We start from the raw sequence: 23500 nt of genomic DNA on the forward strand, positions 1-23500 counted from the left end.
GATGTGAACCTAACCTGAAAGAGTGGGACCTAAGTACCAAACACTAAGGGCTCGTTCACACTTGGCTGTTTTACCAACGCTTGCCAAACGCCCCTATAGCGTTTGGCAAGCGTTGGTCCGGCGTTTGCGGAGCGTTTTTTAACGCTCGGCAAACGCTCCGCAAACGCCGCATGCGCGGTTTAGTGGCGGTTGCTAGGCATTTGCCGAGCGTTAATAACACCCCACAAACGCCTATAATACAGTTTGAGTGGTGTTACCGCTCCGCAAACGCCCCACAACCGTGTCGCAACCGCACCGCAAACGCCGGCCGGGCGTTTGCGGAGCGGCATCATAGACAAGAATAGGAGGCTTCAAAGCCTCCTGACTCGTTCAGAGGCGTCCGTTTTGCCGCGACGCAACGCAAACGCTCCCGTTAGAACAGCACCATGTGCTGTAATGTGCAGAATTGGCAGAGGCGTTTGGGAAGCGGTAAAAACGCTTACCAAACGCCTCTCTGCCGCCTGCACACAAGGCTAGTGTGAACGTAGCCTAAGGTGTGTGCTTTTTAAAAATGGGTGCATCTAGGAAAATGTATTTGCCAAAAATTGCTTAATTGATTATAACATCTGTGGTGGGTTGAGAGAATGCAATGAGTAATTTAGGCCAAAAAAATACTCATCACTAAAATTTTAGGTTGCACACATATTGTGACCTTCCTGCGTGTTTTCATAAGGAAGGATGGAAAAGCAAGTGTTTACTAAACTGTGGTTTGGAAAACAGCTGGACCTAAATACAATGAATACCTGGCTTTTTGCTGGTGATTTTTTACCGATCATTTTGAAAGCTCCACTTTCTAATGCTTCCCACACACTTCAGTAATTTTCTAGCATTTCCAGCCGCTTTCAGTCCATTTCAAATAATAAAAAAGGATTGGATGGGTCGTGGCAACCTGATAGCAACAGTTTTGATTGTTTCATGCTTTTGATATCAACTGTTAGTGGTAAGTTGCTTTGTCCATTTCATTTCCATTTCATTTCTGCAAATGAAAGCTATTGAAGTGGATGAAAAAGATCCAGTAATCGTAGATCAAAATAAAATTCATTTTTGAGTTTCTTTTTAACCACTTACCTACAATGTTGAAAGATTAGCCATGCTGCCATAGATTTTCAGACAGAGTTGCTATTCAGATACAAAGTAACGATTTGCATATGCGTTTGATGTTGCAATGGAGTTTATTTACTAAAACTGGAAAGTGCAAAATCAGGCTCACTTCTGCATAGAAACCAATCAGCTTTCAGATTTTATTGACAAAGCTTAATTGAACAAGCTGAGGTTAGAAGCTGATTGGCTACCATGCACAGCTGCACCAGATTCTGAGTGCTGCAGTTTCAGTAAATCTACCCCAATGTGACCATATTGGTTGATCATAAGAATCCCCACAGATGGAAGTATAAGGGCTCATGCACACAGGACATTTTTGCAGCCACTTTTAGAGATGTCAGGTTTTTTTAACAGCTTCCAAATGCCCCTCCATGTTATCCTATGTTATCCATAGACTTTTAGAAGCTCTTAGTCCCCATGCACACTGTTTTTACAGTTGCTGTTTTTGGCTTTTGATGTTTTTTTCTACAGCTAGTAGAGATGTTATCCTATGTGTCCATGCACACATAAACTGTAATCAATGTTTTTTGGCTGGAAAAAAAAGCCCAGGACTTCCGTGCAAACACGGAAAAACGCAGGAAAATGTCACTAATTGCGGCAAAATGCTGCTAAACGCTAATGCAAAAATGCTAAAAACAGCTGAAAAAGTCATGTTTTTAACGTGACTTTACACAGCTAACGTTACCAGCGTTATCAGGATGTCCAGTGTGAATCAGGGTTTAGTGGCTTAGGGGGTTTAGGGGACTTTTAGAAGCTGTAAAAAAAAAAACACTGCCAGTGTGTCCAGCAGCAGCACCATTTTGGCAGAAGCAATGCTTGATGCGTGTAAACTTGCGTAAACGTGTGTTAACGCTAGGTGCACGGTTTGAGCTTGAGCGTTAATTAATTTCAATGGCCAGAATAAATTATAATTCTGGCCAATTAAATGAATTAAAGCCCAAGCGCTTGATGCCCATAAATGCGCCTAAAAGCTTGTAAAAGTGTTAGATACCTTTACAAGCGTCAAGCGTTTTTCCTGCCAAAACGCTGCTGCCAAAAGGAGCAGCATTTTTAAAACGTCCGGTTAGCATGAGACCTAAAGAATTGCAATTGATTGACTCATCAAGCTATGCAATGTTGCTGTTTTTTGTCAATATGCTGTTGATTCGTATGTTGGGAATTATTTGGCCATATTCTCTAAAGGGTTCTTATTTCTGATGCAGTAGTACTTAGCAACCAAGCAGATCTAGTTGATGTCACATATAATATACAGTGGATGTTTGATTGCTTGTTATGGGTTATTGCACATAAGGTAGAACTATGGCAAAATAAAAAAAAAAAATTATTGCAGCATTATTGCAACATTGCAGTGTGTCACCAGCATTACCATAGCAGATTTTGTTTTTACTTGGTAATCCTGCTGGTAGATCCATTAATTTTCCATTTCCTGTAACAGACCAAGCTGTCCAGCATATATTCATATGCCAGGAATGATTTTTCCAAGAAAAAAATGAAGCTGTTGCTTCAACTGGTTAAAAGTGTTTGCTGAAGTTGGGCTCCAGTGTGTTTGTATTTTACATCTGCAATGCCCTCTAGCTTAGCTAGATAGCAGTTTATTGTTTTATTTTTCTAGGCACAGGCTGAGTAGCCTGTGAGTGAGGTATGAGTTCACCTCAGGACAGGCTAGGGAGGTTCTAAGGTCAGAGCTTCTGGAGTCCTCCCACCTTTCCAGAAACATGAAAGCTTTCTGGAGGAGGGATAGAGGAGGGGAGGAAGCACAGATTTGCATGCTTAAGGGACCTTGGCCAATCCCCTAGCAGGAGGCTGGGCATGGTGACCAAGGCAACCCTTAAGAATCACAGAGTCTGGGGGTGGCAGGTGTGTGTCGGGTGGAAGATGGAGTGAGAGGCTGGAATGTGGAGCCTGGGAGGGGGACCAGGGAAGAGGCCTACCTACAGGCCTACCTACCCACTGTCTTCAAGGGAGGATATCCTGAGCAGCAGGGAAGGAGCCAGCCCAGTGAAAGGCCTGAATGTAGCCACCAACCCATTAAGCTATCAGGAAGGACAGTGTGAGTATACTTAAACCCTCTGGGCTGGATAAGGGGAGAGGGCAGTCAGGTAGAAAACCCAACTAGCTTCAAATCTAGGGCTGATGTGCTAAAATGGCAGGTTCTGGGCCCCCTTGCCCAAGGAATACCCTCAGTGCAGCTGGGTGAAGAGGATAATTCATCTGGGGTGTGAGGAGGTACACCAGAGAGCTGGAAGTCTCTTAAAGGAGAGACTATTTTGTCTTTACCTGTACATAGTTGCTAAGGAGTTACAAAACCAAAACCAAGCTCAAGGACTGTTTACTGACTCTGAGTGCAAAGTGTGGAAGAAAATGTGTGTTGCCTGGCTGTGCAGAGCTTTAGGAGGACCCAAAACTCAGCTACTCCTAAGGGGTTAATTCTACACTTATAGTCAATCTAAAACTACATTTCTATCAAAGGCTACTGTGCCTATACAGTGACAATGCTGCTAATGGATGTACAAATTACTCAAAGGATTAATAGGAACATGTCTTAGACTCAAATGTGCAGTCCACAATCCTCCTTGTTGCTCTGTTGCTTTCTGATGCTATCTTCCCCTGGTTATCTTCCAGTCAGAATGTCCTTTCTTTGGTCATTGGATGGCCACGGATAACTCAACTTGTGCAAGCCCACAGGAGTTACACTGCACCAACACCCAGCTCTGCTCTGCAGTCAGTATACAATTATCAACAAAAATGGCAATATCCAGCAATGAGGCTAGGCAGATTTCAGGTTTAAATAGGCACCAGAATTTGTTGGTGCACGCACGGGCCTTGGCACACCCTCAGATTCAGATTCTGGCACCCAGCGGCCTAGTTAAACTTGAGATCTGGCTAGCCTAATTGTTGGATTGTCTTCAGCTCTGGTTTCAGCACTCCAAGTTCCTAAGCATCCGCTTACCTTGTTACTCACCTGGCTACTCCTAACACATTTCTTTGAATCATCCCTGTCTGTTATGTCTGCTGCTTATCTGTGTTATCGCCTCCAACTTGGACTTCTGACCACGATTCTGCCTCCTGACTACGATTCTGCCACCTGACTTTGTACCTCATTGCCAGCATGTTGCTTACTCCTACCTGTTCCTGATCTTGAACTTGATCCTGATTCTGCATCTGTCTGCCTCGCTGCTATAAAACATAGTTTGGGACTGACTCCATACTGCCACTGGGAGGATTCCTGTGTTCCCAAGCTCCAATTCACCATTCCAGCTTCCTGACACTTGTGCCCTTCCACTGCCCTAGCAGTCCCTTTCTCAACTACCCTGGGGTGCTTTAAAGGGAATTGCACAAGAGGCCACCCTCGTCATCTCAGACTTCACAGTCTGGTGCGTGATAAGTGGATTGTACTACCATGTATAGCCACCATGTAAAAATCCATGATAGGCTGGCTGAAGCCATGGGTGTATAGGTATTTACCTAAATCACATTGTTACATGTGTATCAATGGGGAACTCTACTCCTCACGAAAAGTTTCCCTTTTTTGGGTTGTGCAGATCAGGTTTTACAGTAATTTTCATCCAGATCACATAATGGTGGCAGTAATATTTCTCCCCACCCCTGAAACTGTTGTTATGAACCACAACAACCTGGTTGTCCAAGATAGCTTATAGTGTTGCCAGTATAGATATAATATTCTTATTGAAGAGGGTAAGCCTTACCCCACTTCAAAGTGCCCATCCGTCTAGCCTCCAAGACCAACAGAACTAAATGAGAAGTAGATGGCTGCAAACTCTGAAAAGATGTCAAACTTTATAGATGCATATCAAAAATAGACATCACAAGGAGATGGATGTTAACCCATTTCATGCAAAAAATATCTCTTACTCATATAAGTAAGCACAATTTTTTGTGTGAAATTAATTAACATTTATCTCCTTGTGCTCCTTGTGCTGTCATGATTTAATTTTTCTATATTTGATGTGCATCAATAAACCGTGACATCTTTTCAGAGTGTGCGATCATCTACCTTTCATTTGTTCCTGGAGGAACTCACTACTACACAGTAATTTTAAAACTTGTTGGACAATCCTCTTACAGACAGGCCCCATCCCTTTCTTTGTTAGGAAACATAAGCAAGGATTAAAGTACTTTTATATGCATTGTCATTGCTAAGTAGTGTATGCAAGGAGAGGCAGATATATCACTGCCAGTTGTTAGTGGGTAAATATCGGCCAGTCTGTAGCCATCTATAAAATGTCACATATAAGGCGGTTATGCATATACAGTAGCTGTGTATTAGAATATTCCTACAGTTGTGTAATTTCAGTGAACAAAGCCAATCAAAATCCAGCAAAGTAGAGAGGCAGGAAATTCCCACGGCATGGTGGAGTCGTTTATGAAGAGGAGTCGGGTCATAGTGACACATACCTCAGTCTAGGAAAAAATGTGACATTGTGGGTTCAGACTGTTATGGTATATTTAGGCATGTATGTGTGTTGGGCACAGCAAATCAGCTCTGCGTGAATTATGGAAGTGACCTCTAAAAACAAATGACAAAATGGGTTATATATTTTGAGAGATGGGGAGGGGAGTAATGCAAGCTGAGCCTTAAAATAGTAGAAGGAAAAAAAGCTATAAAAAGAACATGAAGTACATATGCATAGTCTGTTACCCAAATAGGAGATCATACATTTTTTAGATAGTCCTTTTCTTGGGAAAGAATTACAGACTAGTAGAGGTCATAAGCACCTTTAACAAAGGACATCTCCACCAGAAACCATTTCACCTATGGGTGAGCGCCAGTGTAATGAATAACTTCTAACAATTTGCAGAGACTCCATCGTAGGGATTTGACCTTCACTTACATGCGATGAAGGTGTTATGTGCTCTTGAAGTGAGACTTTTCAATTGTTTGTCTATTTTTACATTATCAAGACTTTATATGGGAATTAACAGCACCATGTGCAGAACCATCCACTCATTAGCTCAGTAAGCCACCTCTGATCTGGCAGTGGTGGAAATGAACGGGTTCAGGCAAGGAGTCCGGAATGTAGTGAACACCATCATTCTCCTCCTCTGTGAACATGGCCTATAGCTGCAGTGTGAATGGGTGCAAATTATTTAAACTGGCTTTTACTGCAGATCCAATGAAATCATCAAAATTGGAGCAGGCAGAATCTGGAGTAACTGTGGTAACCAATCAGCTTCTATCTTTAATTTCAAAGCTTATCTGAATAATCTGAAGCTAGAAGCCGATTGGTGTCATGCACATCTGCTCAAGATTCTGCCTGCACCAGTTTTGATAAATGCCCCTATATCTGCATTCATGTACTTTTATTGTAAAAAATAACATGAACACCTTTAACCGCATTCCGCCTGCCATATAAGGAAATGACGGGTGGGTGGCGGTTCTCTCATTCTGGGAGGACGTCATATGACATCCTCCCACTCTAACTGCTCATGCACGCCCCCGTGTCCCTGGGAAACAGCGCATCACCAATCAGAATAAAGAGTCCATGACGTCGGCTCTGTCATTTGATCAGCTGTGTCCAATCACAGCTGATCGCATGTAAACAAGGAAATGCCGGTTATCGGCAGTCCTCTCCTCACGCTGACAGTGCGTAAGGAGAGGAGAGCCGATAATTGGCATTCCACAGAGGGGACATCTACACTGATCATCAGGGCACTAATGATCAGTGTAGCCCCATCAGTGCCACCTGTCAGTGACCATCAATGCCACCTGTAAGTGCCCATCAATGCATATACCAGTGCACATCAATGCCACATATCAGTGCCCATCAGAGTTGCCTTTCAGTGCCAACTTTCAGTGCCAGTCAGTGCTACTTATCAGTGCCAGTCAGTGTCGCCTATTATTGCCACCAATCTGTGCCACCTATCAGTGTCAGTCAGTGCTACCTGTCAGTGCCGCCTATCAGTGCCCATCAGTGCCGCCTAACTGTTCCAATCAGTTCCGCCTATCAGTGCCATATATGAGTGCTGCCTTTCAGTGCCCATCAGTGATGCCTGTCAATGCCTACAAGTGATGCCTGTCAATGCCCATCAGTGCCACCTACCAGTGCTTCCTCATCAGTGCCGCCTATCAGTGCCCATCACTGCAGCCTCATTAGCGCACATCAGTGAAGGAGAAAAATTTCTTTAATTTTATAACAGAACCTAAGAAAAAACTTTTTTTTTTCAAATTTTTCAGTTTGTTTAGCAAAAAATAAAAACCCCAGTGGTGACTAAATACCCCCAAAAGAAAGCTCTATCTATCTAAAAAATAATGATAAAAATTTTGTTTGGGTGCAGTGTTGCATGACCGCGCAATTGTCATTCAAAGTGTGATAGCGCTGAAAGCTGAAAATTGTCCTACATTTTTTAAACACTTAGGGTAGCTTTAGAAGTGCATATAAATCTCCCTTTACTCTGAAGCCTGATCCAGGTTTGGATTGTGCTTCAGAGGATACTGACAGGTGATAAGGAAGCAATGTGGTGCCTCCTCACTGCCTGTTTTAACTCCATGTTTCCTGACAAATGTGCCACAACCGCATTGCGTTTGCAGCACTTCCCCATTTGCTAGAGTGTGCAGAAGTTACATGTCAGGTTAACTTTGCTGCGGGTGTGATCATGACATGAGAATACCCCTGTCCACTGCCTATTGCAGCTTGTGGGGGGGCAGAGATGGCGAGTGGCAAAAACGCAACTCAAATGTGCATTGTCCCCTTCCCCAGCCACACATCTAAATGAAGCCACACACTTACTGGTTGGTATTAAAAAAAACTACACATTGCATTTTTTCATCTAAAAAAAAGAAATGATATCAGACAAAAAGCCAAAGGAAAAGAAACATATGAGAGCCTTTACTATCTTTTAGATCTCACTTTTCTCCCAGCCAGTTAAACTGCTCTTAAATTGGATATACAAGTCATTATACTCTATGGAGACATGTTTGTTTTGTCAGACATTTTATAGAAGCATTAACAGCAGAGTCATAGAACTCATGTTTCAGACTTTGTTCCATACTTTATATGGGCAAATCTGTTTATTTTGTAAGCTGAGTTTATAAGTATGTATTTTAGATCTGTGCGCTTAGTGGATAAAAATATATAATTTTAAAGAGGTGAAATTCTGTTCAGGTTGAAATGAGGAATGTCTGTAGCTATACAGGGTTATACAAAAAAATAGAAACACTATAGTACATGATTTTCAGGTGTGAAAGTGACGTGTTTTGCATTGAAAGCAAAAGTGATCTAACATTCTTTTGCTCCCACTGTGTGATGAGACACCTAGCTAATATCATTCACTGCATGCACTGCTAGTAATACAGACTCATGTTTCTTATCATTTGAATAAAGTTTCATCTATTTTACAGTTGTTTTCTCAATGTGTCACAAGATTGTGAGGGTGTCACAGATTCAGCTAGCAGCTGCACTTATCAAAGCCTGCACCTATGACTGCACTACACCTAGTTCTCAGCTGCAAGATTAATTAATATCCTCATGGCAAGGGGTATTCACATTCGGACTTATGAAGTCGTATTGCACTTACAAGTCAGGTAACTTTAATTTGAAAATTCAGTGACTACTTCACTTAGTTCCTGCAAGCAATCTCTGCATTCTCACAGATATGGTATGAGGGTAAAAATACCTGGTTATCCAGCCAGTCCCCTTAGGAAAGAGCCCCTTTTTATTTATTACTGATCACGCTTGGTATGGAAGCAGATTCTTTCTAGTGAATTTAGTTTGCATCAATTGTGTTTTGTTCATTTTACATTATTTGCATTTGCATTTATTTTTAACATATATAGGAATCTACTGTCTGTATTTGGAAATAGCTATTGCTTATTAATTACCACAGAGTTAGTTGGTTACAGGTATGTACTTCTTGTCCCTGCTAACTGGATCAGAAACCCTGATTGGAGGATTGTGATGGTATATAATGGGGAGTTTCCAGGTAAACTCAGAGAACTGAGCCACATTACTTTATACACACAGCTGCTGCTGTTTCACCCAGACCAAAATCACAGACTATTAGGCAAGTATTCCTATGTTCTAATACAGTGTCTTGAAAAAGTATTCATATCCCTTGAAATTTTCCACACTTTGTCATGTTACAAACAAAAACATAAATGTATTTTATTGGGATTTTATGTTATAGACGAACACAAAGTGGCACAGAATTGTGAAGTGGAAGGAAAAGGATAAATGGTTTCCAAACATTTTTTACAAATAAGTATCTGAAAAGTGTGGCGTGCATTTGTATTCAGCCCCTTTTACTATGATACCCCTAACTAAAATATAGTGGAACTATTTGCCTTCAGAAGTCACCTAATTAGTAAATAGAGTCCACCTGTGTGTAATGTAAGAGCAGTATAAATAAAGCTGTTCTGTGAAGCCCTCAGAGGTTTGTTAGAAAACATTAGTGAAAAACCACATCATGAAGACCAAGGAACACACTGGACAGGTCAGGGATAAAGTTGTGGAGAATTTTAAAGCAGGTTTAGGTTATAAAAAAAGTCCAAGCTTTGAACATCTCACAGAGCACTGTTCAATCCATCATCCAAAAATGGAGAGTGTGGCACAACTGCAAACCTACCAAGACATGGCCGTCAACCTAAACTGACAGGCCGGCCAAGGAGAACATTAATCAGAGAATCAGCCAAGAGGCCCATGGTAACTCTAGAGGAGCTGCAGAGATCCACAGCTGAGGTGGGAGAATCTGTCCACAGGACAACTATTAGTCATGCAATCCACAAATCTGGCCTTTATGGAAGAGTAACAAGAAGAAAGTCATTGTTGAAAGAAAGCCTTAAGAAGACCTATTCGCAGTTTGCAAAAAGCCATGTGGGGGACGCAGCAAACATGTGGAAGAAGGTGCTCTGGTCAGATGAGACCAAAATTAAACTTTTTGGCCTAAAAGCAAAACGCTATGTGTGGTGGAAAACTAACACTGCACATCACCCTGAACACACCATCCCCACCGTGAAACATGGTGGTGACAGCATAATGTTGTGGGTATGCGTTTCTTCAGCAGGGGCAGGGAAGCTAGTCAGAGTTGATGGGAAGATGGATGGAGCCAAATACAGGACAATCTTAGAACAAAGCCTATTAGAGTCTGCAAAAGACTTGGGACTGGGGTGAAGGTTTACTTTCCAGGAGGACAACGACCCTAAACATACAGCCAGAGCTACAATGGAATGGTTTAGATCCAAATATATTCATGTGTTAGAATGGCCCAGTCAAAGTCTAGGTCTTAACTACTTGCCCTCCTGAGAATTTACCCCCCTTAATGACCAGGCCTGTTTTTGCTACTCGGCGCTGCACTAATTCAACTGATAATTGCGCGGTCATACAATGCTGCACACAAACGAATTTACGTTCTTTTTTTCACACAAATAGAGCTTACTTTCGGTGGTATATGATCACCTGTGCGCTTTTTATTTTTCACGCTATAAACAATAAAAAAACAAATTTAGAAAAAAAACTATATTTTTTACTTTCAGCTATAGAAAATATATAGTAAACTCAAAGTTAGTTATAAATTTAGGGCAAAATATATTCTGCTACATGTTTTTGGTAAAAAAAATCCCAAAAAGTGTATATTGATTGCTTTGCGTGAAAGTTATAGCGTCTACAAACTATGGTATAGATACTGCAATTTACGCCATTTTTTTGCTATACAGCGCTGTGCTAGTTTAACGGACAATTGCGCAGTCATGCAATACAGTACATTAATTAAATTTATGTCCTTTTTCACACAAATAGAGCTTTTTTTGGTGGTATTTGATCACCTGTGCACTTTTTATTTTTGGCGCTATAACCAGAAAAATTTTGAATAAAAAATTTTTTTTTAAAAAAAACAATATTTTCTCATTTCGGTCATAAAAAATATCCAAAAAAACTAAAATGTTGTCATAAATTTAAGCCAAAATGTATTCTGCTACATGTTTTTGGTTAAAAAAATCCCAGTAAGTGTATATTTATTGCTTTGTGTGACAGTTATAGCATCTACAAACTATGGTATAGATAATGGAATTCACACAGCTTTTACTTTCTGACTGCCCATCACATTTCTTGAGGTGCTAAAATACCAGGATAGTACAAACACCCTCAAATGACCCCTTTTCGGAAAGTAGACACCCTAAGCTATCTGCTGAGAGGCATATTGAGTCCATGGAAGATTTATTTTTTTTCCACAAGTTTCTGGAAAATGACAAAAACATTTTTTTTTTTTTACACAAAGTTGTCATTTTAAATTATTTATTTCTCGCACAAGCCGTGGGTATATGTGGAATTACACCCCAAAATACATTCTGCTACTTCTACCGAGTATGGGGATACCACGTGTGGTGAGACTTTTTGGGAGCCTAGCCACATACAGGAGCCTGAAATCCAATGACCACTTTGAAAGCCTGAAGGTGTGTAACTTCCTCATTACACTTCCTCACTACCTATAACAGTTTCGAAGGCCCTGACATGCCAGGATAGCACCAAACCCCCTAAATGACCCATTTCTGGAAAGTAGACACTCCAAGAATTTTAAAAAGTAGCATGGTGAGTATTTTGCAGATCTTATTTTTTCTCACAAGGTTTTGAAATTTAAAAAAAGAATAGAAAAAATATGTTTGATTTTTTTCTTCATTTTCCAAACACTTGTGGCAACAAATGAGATCTGCAAAATACTTACCGTGCTTCTTATCAAATTCCCTGGGCTGTCTACTTTCCAAAAAGGGGTCATTTGGGGGGGTTAGGTGCTATCCTTGCATTTCAGGGCCTCCGAAACTGTGATAGTTAGTCTGGAAGTGTAATGAGGAAATAAAGCCCTTTAAAAGCCTGAAGGTGCTTGTGGTAAAAAAATAAATTCTTCTATTGATTCAACATGCCTCTCAGCAAATAGTTTGGGGTGTCTACTTTCCAAAAACGGTTCGTTTTGGGGGGTGGGGGCATTCTATGCCCAGCATTTGAAGTTTATGCCACACATCACTCACTCTTCTAACCACCTGAAGATCAAGCCTTTTCTGACACTTTTTGTTCACGTGAAAAAAATCAGTATTTTTTGCTAGGAAATTAATTTAAACCCCCAAACATTATACATTTTTTTAAAGCAGACACCCTAGTGAATAAAATGGTGGGTACTACAATTTTTTATGGCGCATAGTACTCGCACCGCGATTTTTCAAAAGCAAATATTTTTTTTAAAAATACACTTTTTTTACTTTTAATGCACAAAAACACAATATATTGGCCAATTATTTGGTAAAATATAAAAGATAATGGTATGCCAAGTAAATAGATACCAAACATGACATGCTTTAAAACTGCACATGCCTCGTGCAATGGCGACAAACTGTAAACATTTTTAATATCCATAGGCCTTTAAAAGCCTTTAAAAGCTACCATTTTAGATTAACAGAGGAGGTCTAGTGTTAGAATTACTGTCCTTGATCTGATGTTCATGGCAATACCTCACATGCATGGTGCAACTGCTGTTTACATACCGGCACAGGGTCAAAGCTTGTGCACACAGGTGTGCGCGCATGGTAGGGGTGATTTATTTATTTATTTTTTAATTATTTTTACATTGTACCTTTTCATTTTTTTTTATTTTTTTTTTTGATCACTTTTAATGCTATAACAGGGAATGCAAATATCCCCTATAACTTCAATGGGCATTGTCATATATTCTTTTTTGAGATAATCTTACATTATCTAATCAAACCAAAATCGGTGTGATCAGATACTTTCCCAATTTACAAATGGCGCTGTTTATATCCTGCAAAACTGAAGTGATGAAATGCTTGTAGCTTCCGAATTCTTAGACTATAGAGATGATTGGCACCACTCTGGTCTCCAATCACCTCTATGGTCAGCTAGTAGAAACACCGGCTGCATTCTCAGGTTCCCCTGATGGCACGAGACTGCCCGAGAAAGCCGTGGAAGTCAGCAGGGGAGGGGGGGCATCATCTCCCGCTGCTTGTAAAAGCAATCCTGCAGCTAATTAGCCACTAGGATTGCTTTTACATGAAAGCCGATCGCCGGCTGAAAAAAACGATACCAGGATGATGCCTGAAGCTGTAGGCATCATCCTGGTATACAGTAACCATTCAAAGTCCAGTGATGTACCAGCACATCAGTGATCCTTGTTGGGTGTATATGCTGTGTTCTTTTTTTTTTTTGTATGCAGCCTGTGGACTGAATGAAAAAATGTGAAGAAATCTCTGCCAGAAAAAGTGTGTGGTATGCCCACCATTAGAATATACCGCCCTGCATCCACCCACTTCTAAGCGCCAGGTCCAAGATTGAACAAATGTCTAAATAGTGGCATGCTTGAATAAAAATTGTCCCCATATAAGTAGTGCCCATTATGGAAAAAGGATGACACCAAGTCCCAAACTACCTTGCCACTGCTCCCCATGTAGTCTGGGCATCCAGGGTGCTCCACGTGATCTTTTTCTGAAACTTATAAGTATAGCTTGTTGCCCACTCACAGGTCTTCTACATCTTGACCCCATATCTGGCACGCTTGCAGGGGAGAAATTGTTTGAATGCAAGGCGGCCAGAAAAATTAATGAGGGACTCATCAACGCAGATGTTTTGCTGGGGAGTATAGTCATCTGCAAATTTTTGGTTAAGGTGATTTGCGAGGGGCTGAATTTTGTGGAGCCGGTCAAATTCAGGGTTACCCCGAGGATGACAGAGTGTATTGTCATTGAAATGCATAAAACACATTATACTCTCAGATCTATGCCTGGCCATGGCAGTAGAGAACACGGGCATATGATGAATCGGGTCTGCGGACCAATACAACCGCAATTCATTTCTTTTAGTAATGCCCATTATGAGGGTTAGGCCCAAAGCCCAAAAAAAAATGTAAATACGAAAACCGTAATGAGTTTCCATGCGACTGGTCTGGCAAGGTTTGAATTTGGGTTGGCGGCAATAAATTGTTGTGCATATAAATTGCTTTGATCCACAATCAATGCATACGGATATTCCGTGAAAAACAGCTCCAAAAATCAAGGAGGTATGTGAAAGACCAAGATGTACTAGACCGCTGGTACTCGCCAGTTCACCAAAAGGTAGAGCGGCACTAGTACTGGCACTCTGCTGCATATGAGAGTCATCAAAATTTACTGGCAAGTGCTAACAGAGATCAGGCCTGATTCGGCGAACACTGCGGTTTTGTGTGCAATGTATCAAGTGACAGTGACCTACTGACACTGCACTTGCTTGGGGAGAAGGGGGGGTAAGTGTAGGGGATAAAAGCAGGTGCTGACAGGTGCCAGGGTGGATCCTGCTAATGCTGCATTTTTGGGGATGCTATACTAATGTGAATGCTGGTATAGTGCTGATCTGATCAAAGATATTGACCCATTCAGACACTATACTAACAATGAAGGTTTATTGTGCATGAGCGTGCTCTTGGCAATCAAGGGGTTAAATGTAATGACTGGTGTACTGATGGGCAATCTGACGCTATCTGGGAGGGGCGTGAAAACCACTGGAGAGTGAATCGTGTGTGTGTGTGTGTGTGTGTGTGTGTGTGTATGTATATATATATATATATATATATATATATATATATATATATATATATATGTGTGTGTGTGTGTGATTTTGCGCACCCGTGCCACCCTGTAGCAGTATTTCTGCTATAGGATGGTCAGGAAGCGGTTACAGAAGCATTTTGTGTTACGTTGCTGCGTTACTTTAACTGACAATTGTGCGGTCATGCAACAATGCACCCAAATTAAATTTACATCCTTTTTTTCCCACAAATTGAGCTTTCTTTCAGTGGTATTTGATTGCCTGTACGTTTTTTATTTTTATGCTATAAAAAAAAAGGCTGACAATTTTGAAAAAAAAAACAATATTTTGGACTTTTTCCTATAAAACATGTCCAGTAAAAAAATGTAAAAATCAAATTTAGTCATAAATTTCTGCCAAAATGTATTCTGCGACATGTCTTTGCTAAAAAAAAAATCCCAATACATGTAAATTAATTGGTTTATGTGAAAGTTATAGCGGTTACAAATGGCGGGAAAGATACTGGGATTTTGTTTTTGTTATTATACTAATAATGGCGGCGATCAGCGACTTATGGCAGTGATCAGCGATTTATGACAGTGATCAGTGACTTATGGCGGGACTGTGGCATGCATTTTGACACTGGGGGGCAACTGACTTGGGGTCACTGACATCTCCAGTGACACCAATACAGTGATCAGTGCAAAAAAAAAAACACTGGCACTGTACTAATGGCACTGGGGAAGAAGGATTTAACATTGTTTAGGTAATGAAAGGGTTAACTGTGTGAGGGGAGTGTTTTTACTAGGGGGCGGGGGTGTGTACTGCAGGGAACAGGCTGATCCCCAGAGATAAACTCTGCTCTCAGGATCAGCGTGCTCGGAACTGACAGATAGCAGAGCTGCAGTGTAAACACTGCAGCCGTGCTCCTTGTCAGTGATTGCAGGTAATCGCCGGGACCCGGCGGGTAATGACCCACTGGGACCCGGTGATCGGCACCCGCTGCTGCGATCGGCGGGATGGGTAGGGCGGGCATGCGCCTCATGCGCGCCCCCTACCTGTTTTGCTGACCGACGTTTAAAAACGGCGTTCTGCGCAGCGGGGCCGCCCTGCCTCAGTAAAAACACTGTGGCTGGTCGGCAACTTGAAAATTGCTGTTCACAGACACTCTCCATCCAATCAGACAGAGCAAAAATTTCACTCTCTAGATGTGCAAAGCAGGTAGAGACATCCCCACAAAGACTTGCAACTGGAGTTGCAGCGAAAGGTGGTTCTACTAAGTATTGACTCAGGGGAGCTGAATACAAATGCTCACTACACTTTTCAGATATTTATTTATAAACAAATTTTGAAAACCATTTATCATTTTCCTTCCACTTCATAATTATGTGCCACTTTGTGTTGGTCTACCACATAAAATCCCAATAAAATAAATTTACGTTTTTGGTTGTAATATGACAAAATTTCAAGAATATTGAATATTTTTCAAGGCACTGTAGATTAAATGCAGTTACACATAACTTCTGAAGTGCGTATTGTGACAGACTTACCTCTGTCTTTTTGAGATTCCCTTCCATGCACAGTGCCAGATTGCTAGGTCTGTGCTACAATATGTGTGTAGTGATCACCTTCTGGTATTTTGTAGGTGAACCTGTTTATTGAAATAGAGTTTATTTGCAGCTCCTGTTATTTAACAGTTAACACTGTCCCTTCTGGTCTGTAATTCTATAGCTAGTTTTTGCTCAGGGCTCAATATCCAGCAGATTAGGCAGACTAGAGGCAGATTAGGCATCTAATGGCCACTTCTGTTAGTTATAAGTCCAGTTGCAGGACAGATTAGAAACTACTAGGGACTGAGACACAGAGTAGATAGGTTGACTCTGAGTTTCAGCCCACATGACGTTTTTTGCTGGTGAAAAGCGGCGTTCCTGGCTGGTTGGACGCGCTTTGGTTGATCTCCACATCACAGCTGATCTTGTCTTCAGGTCTCTGACACAAAGATGGATGCCCCATCACAATCATCCTCAGGATTTCCTGCAAATAAACTTTGCTGCAACATTCAACTCAAGGTATCTTTATTAGTAAATATATATACCCAGGTATGTGCACAAATCCACCAGGACTCATGTTGGGATCTTGGCTGATATTACCTGTTTCTACATTGGATGTACCCACTATTATTAAGCTTTTATTACATAAAGCTTGTATTATATCCATACAGGTGTCCATTTATATACATATTATTAATGGTTTATACTGGTTGCAGTAGTTCCTCTGCTCGTAATTACTTTGATTAGATTCAAACTAGCCAAATGTCCATGATTTGTCAGGACAGTCTTGGTGTACCTTCACTTGCCCCTTGATCACATCATAGTGTGAAGTGCTGATCACTATGGGCTGCATGGGCCGTTCTTGTGTTCGTTAAACACACAAAATGGTACAGGCATTTGGTGGGCTATTTGCCCGCCACGCCCCACAATGCACTGCGCACTGACAGTGCATTGTGATTGGCCAAAGCATTGCACCTGACCCCAGGGCATGATGACAGGGAAATCCTGGCCCCTTGTGACATCATCACCCTATTTAAGAATTGTCATTGTAGCGCTGCTGTCAGACAGTGGGAGCCAGCATTGAGGGCGAAGCAGATTTTTTTTTCTGTTTTCAGGTTGGTGGTGGCAGCGGGCATCGTGATTGCATTGGATCTACTTCAGAGGACTTTTTTTTATTTTTAATAAAGGACTTGTCAAAGACTGTCTACTGTCTTTTTTTTTTTTTACACTACACCTTTTTTCTGAATGAGTAGCAGTACCATGTACTGCATACTCTTTCACATTGAGGGGGGCCAGGATCTGGGGGCACCCTTGTTAAAGCGGGTTTGCAGATTCTGATAAACTCCCCTTGCATTGGTGGCCAGTGTAGAAACCCCCCTATACTGGTTGTTAGTGTTCAATCCCCTAGTTTCATTGGTTGTCAATGTAAATTCCTCATTACATTGGCAGTCAGTGTATGGTCTCCCTTTACATTGGTGGTCAGTACAAATTCCCCATTACATTGGTGGTCAGTAATACTTTCCCCTTATGTTGGTGGTAAGTGTAGAACAGCCCTTACATTTGTGTTCAGTGTAAATCCTGTCCTGGGTGAAGGCTCTCAATTTTATTACCAAATGCACTCTTCCGATCACAGTAGTATGATTTTAGATGTGACTTGAGTCACAAAGAATGGAAATCACACTGTTTTCAATGGTTCCTGTTCACAATAATGCAACTCAAAATGATACTATTTTGGAAAAGGTTCCTGTACTACTTTGGTGCGATTTCAACATGATTTCGGACCTATACATTATACAAACGTGATCAAAGTTTCACAACATAATTGTACTGAAAGTTGGATCAAAATCAGTTCACAGCAGTGTGAACCTAGCCTTATTTATCTATAGATTTAGCAAAATATCCAGTTTGGGAAGGGCCATTTCTCATACCTCCTCCCCCCCCCTTAAAAAAGAGGGGTACACATACTTTATAAATATTTTATCTAATTTTTTTTTATACATTTAACAGAATCTAACATTGCCAGTTCACTGCTATAGTAATGTATTCATTTTTTTTAGCATGCATATAAAATGATTTGAGCGAATCCAATTATCCAACTGCCTTTCCTCATCTATCCCAGAATAACTAAAAACATTTATATGTGGATACATGAACTGATGAGCCGTCTCTAGAACATTCTATTCTAAGTTTTCAGATCACTTATCTGTCACCAGGCGGTGGTAGTAGCTTTTCATGCCTGCCCCTTTGACTTTCCTACGTCAGCAAGTCCCCCTTCAGTGAAATCACATCCAGATGTTCCCACTACCCCCCAAGGCTGGGAACCTGGGACAGATGTGGGAGGGGAGCTCTGCAGGAATAGCTGAGAGCCGGTACAGATGTAGAGCGGAAAGCGTGTGAGGTCTGAAGGAAGAAGTGCACAACGTTAGCAGCGATGATTTATAACCGGTGTAATCAAACAAAATGGTTGTAATTAAAAAAAGAAAAAACATTAATTTGCTTTGTGTGCAAATATCTGCTGCTGGAAGTTTGTACCCGACAGCCTTTATTAATAAGAACAGAGCAGAGGCTGAATATGAGGGATTAAAACCATTCACTTACAGTTAAGGATAGCCACAAAATAGCAGATGTCTTGTGCTGGCATTGAATGCATGGCCGTGTGGCCTAGACTCACCGCAAACTTCTTTACAATCTAACCTGTGCCCTAAACACTTAAAGCGGCATTAAACCCCAAACCAAAAAATTTAATATATTGCAGCTTACCAGTCCTTACATGTGGTGGCTGCATTCGTTTTCTTTTTTTTTTTTTTAGGTATTTTCCCCTATGTTTTCACCTGGTGATCTGGCCAGTAATACACCTCCTGTATTAGAGTGCCTCCATGCTGGATGAAGGAGCACAGGGTAATCTTTGGACAGCAGCCTTGTGAGTCTGGAGTAGGGAACGCGGTAGGTAAACGCGGCTAAACTGACGTTTTTTACCTACGTTTTCTAGCAGTTTCAGCAGTCAGAAGAGTTTTTCAAACGTCCTGTGTACATGAGCCCTTAGATGTACTAGCAGATTTAAATACACTAACAAATTGAAGCCAAACTCCAGCTAATACTTTAAAAGCAGTTACAGAAAACAGTTTCTATTTTCATTTTGGGATAAAGGTTTTATATAAATAAATAAAAGCTCATTGTAAGCACCGCTGCCAGTGGAAAATGGTTTGAGTCATGCCTGAAACCTGATACTGATGGAAGAGAGCTTGTTGTTTTGCAAAGAAAAAAAACAGACTTCAGGCTTGATGACCAGGTGAAAATGGAAGAAAGAAAACCTAAAAAAGAAAATCATTGGAGCCATCACATATGCAAATCACTAAGCTGCAATGTAATAAATATGTGCTTTTGGGTGTAATACTGCTTTAATTCATAGATTAATCCTGGGTGTAATAAAATACTGATATATACACAGCATCTGGCTGGCAAAAAGGTTATTTGAAAAAAATCAAAACACATGTAATGGTCCGTATAGTGCTTCTGTTTACACACCTTTTAGGCCCCTTTCACATGGGCATTCCGTATGCCCATTTTTCATCTGTCCGTTTAGGGCTGAAAAACGGACACCCATGTATTTCTATGGACTAGCGGATGTAAACGGATGATTATCTGTTTACATCCGTTAATGTCTGCATCCGTTAACACCTGTTTTTTTTGTCTGTTAAAGACAATGGAACAGACGAAAAACATGTAAACAAATGTAAAACGGATGGAAATTGGATGAAAACGGATTTAACGGACAAAAAAACGGATGGAAATGGCCAAAAATGGATGTAAACGGATGGAAATCAGATGAAAAACGGATGTAAATGGACAAAAATGGATGTAAACAGACAAAAAAGGATTTAAACTGATGAAAATGGATGTAAAGTGATGAGAAAGTGATGTAAACGTGACTGAACTGATGAAAAACGGAACGCCCATGTGAAAGGGGCCTTAGACATGCAACGTCATTTAATACAAAATGACCATAATCACCAAACAAAAAAGTGAAAAAATCCCAAATGTTAAGTGGTTACCAGAACAGGAATTGAGGGAAATTCTTCCAATGAAGACACCAGTTCTGGTGACGCTGGTGACCACCAGGGATTTCTCTCAATTTGGAGGGATTTCCTATCACTTTGTAGCCATGGTACAGGAAGTGAAGGAAAATCTCCCTAATGGGGAAAAAAACAGAACTTATAACCTCCCCTTACTATATCCAAAATGTTAATAATGTTTTGCCTTTAGTTCTACTTTAATCCTGATTAGTGTCAGATTTTTGTTGCTGTCTGTCCTTGTTGCAGATTTTCCCACACATTTTTTCTGGTGAAATTGTTGTCATCAGCACAGGAAGCGAGGGGAAATCTCTCTAACTGAGCCCTGGATAGAAATAAAACTTGACAGGAGTTCTAACTCTTCCCCACCCTGGAAGAAAAGTGTTTGGCTTGGCTTAACCTTTTATCTGAACCCTGTATCCCTTGACCCTAATTCTATTATAAATCCTAGCCTAATCCCTAAATAAACATTGTAGTGGCATATTCACAGTGCCTGGAGCACTGAAAACTCAAGCATCCAGTCCTCAGCTGAGATCTACAGCAGCAACAAACTCTAAAAATTACTTATCTTGGCCACACTATGTACTCTCCATCAAAGAAAATGATTAAATGCAATCTATTTAGAAAAACATTATTCAGAAGAAAAAAAAACATTTAAAATGCTTTTTAAGCCAAAGTTTCAGCAATCATTGCAAATGTAAATTAATACATTCTTTCCCATAAGTACCTAGCAACTATAGCAATAAGATTGTAGATCAAAATCATCTTGTAAAACCTTTATGACCAGAGCTATTGCTAGGTGTTACGGTGCCCTGGGTCGAGAGTTTGTCATACATCCCCATTTACTACCTGGACTGAGATGAAACAAGTACGTAAATTGTGGTGTCTGTGTAGTTGTTAGCTGTGCTCACAAATGTCTAACACAGATCAGCCTCTGCTTCAGCCTCTTTCTTTGCTACAAAACTAACATGTTGCAGTCTTTTAGATGGGGGAGAGAAGTAAATGCTTCTCCTTGCTTGCAGTGCACTAATCTTAAGCCAGCCATACATGGATTGAAATTCGGTTGGTGCAGCAGGGACTGGCTGAATTTCGATCCATGTATGATCACCCTGATCCATCAATCGACCTGGGCCCAACGACTTGTGTACAACCAGCCTTTTCTCGAATTATTGGCTCCGGGGCAATAGCTGGCAACAGTGGTGTATTTACCCCTTTTGCTGCCCTACGCAACACTAAAATCGGCCACCCCCCTCACCGCAACCACCACCATCCACCACGACTGCCCACCAAAACCCCCCTGGCCACTTCCAAATTGACAATTATCGCCCCAGGAAAATACCTTGTTTGCCTCGTGGTAAATACACCGCTGGTTGGCAACACTAATCATTGTGTTCTGCGAGCCGGGAAGGCTTCCTGCTGGCAGAACACAATGGTGCTGGGGGAGGGATTCCCCAATCTACACTGACTGTGTTAGGGGGATCAAGCATTTTTCCTTCCTTCCACCACAGGTGGAAGGAAAGAAAATTGAATAATCTATGGTCTGCCTTAGACTAGGCAAAGTATAGAATGTTTATAGCATATAGCATTTTTAATAATATAAAAAGATGCAGATACAGTATGTAAGCATTTACCTACCAATTCTAATAATATATCTGATTTAGAGGCTGTTTTACAGATGATTAGTCTGATCCTATATGGTGTGACTGCGTTGGTGGGATGGATTTAGCATTTTATGTCTTATGATTTATTAGATTTTTCTTTAAAGAGACATAGGATGAGTTATGTTGCCATCTCATTAAAATAAGAAATCCTATCCCTTTGGTTCCTAATGTAAACAAATGGAAGCTTTCTTTCATGGCTGGAATTCTTCACCCCTTCCCTCATGGTGTTATTCATCTCTGCATTATGTCCCACTACACAACGTCCTTTCTATGACCCTGTGCCAAAACATACATATCACACTTTTACAAAGTAGTCAATATCAATGCAGAAATAACTGTTTTCCCAAACTGTAACTATAACATTAAAGAAATAAAAAAGACTATGATCAAGAATTTATGTGCAAATGTAATAAAATGATAAAAATGTCAACTACTTATGAATTAAATATTTAGTATGTTCAGATCCACTACATACATTCATATTATAGCCAGACTATTGGTACATGAGGTATATCATGGACACATTGGTATATCAGCCAGTGTATAAAAAAAAGCAGCTCAGGGTGCAATACTCACCTTCAATCTGTCTGTATCCTGCAGTACTTCTTCTTGACCACAAGATGTCCTCAGTCTTCTAGGCTGAATGATTTAAGGCATCATTGAGCCCAGAAAGGTGAGGATTGATATTGGGAGTGAACGGCATCATGGGATCTGTGACGTACCTGATAGAAGTCTGAATTGCAAAGTGAAACAAAAAGAAAGCGCACCAACCGTGCACATTACCTCAGTAAACTGTGAGCTCTGATGAAAACTGAGCTCTGATGAAGAAGGGACCCCTTTGAAACGCGTCAGCCTTACTTTGAGAGTCTGCCCTTGTGAGGTGTTTGCCACTGGTTCTACACTCCTATAGTTCCGTTGAGGACCTATATGCTCGTTTACTTTGTTGTTTGTGAGTATAATACTCAATTTAATAAAATCACAGTTTACTGAGGTAATGCGCAAGGTTGGTGCGCTTTCTTTTTGTTTCACTTTGCAGTACTGGTCGGACTTCCCCAGCCTTGTTTAGAGCCGCACAATCTTTCATGCATTGGTGGTCGAATTTTCTCAAGTTCCTTTTCCATCCATCCACCGTTGCTCTGGGTTGTAGAGCGCAGGAGATGTTGCTTCTGTTTCCAGAAGTCTGAATTGACCAGGTCGGCCTCTCTTGTGTCTCCAGCCCAGGCCAGACTGTAGGTGGAACAGATGGTGCTGAGGGACAGGAGGAACACAAGTGCCTGCAGATGTTGATTGTAGAGCTTGCGGCTGGAGGTGTAAACTCGGTAGATCAGGCAGGGCATCCGGTCAGGAACAGAGGAGATGCAGGAATGACCAGCTGTGGTTAAAAGAGCTGCAAGATCTGGGTGCGTGGCTTGCTGGAACTTCTAACAAGCGTGAGGCTGGAACACACTGTGACAACTGGAGCTGTTACAGTAGACTGTCATGTACCTGACGGGAGACTGAATTGACGAGGTCAGCCTCACTTGTGTCACAAGCCCTGACCCCGCTGAGGTTGGAACAGAGGGAGT

The sequence above is a fragment of the Staurois parvus genome, unplaced genomic scaffold (genome assembly GCF_062004578.1).
Source record: "Staurois parvus isolate SC_StPar_1 unplaced genomic scaffold, SC_StPar_1.0 ptg001051l, whole genome shotgun sequence".
Classification (NCBI taxonomy): Eukaryota; Metazoa; Chordata; class Amphibia; order Anura; family Ranidae; genus Staurois; species Staurois parvus.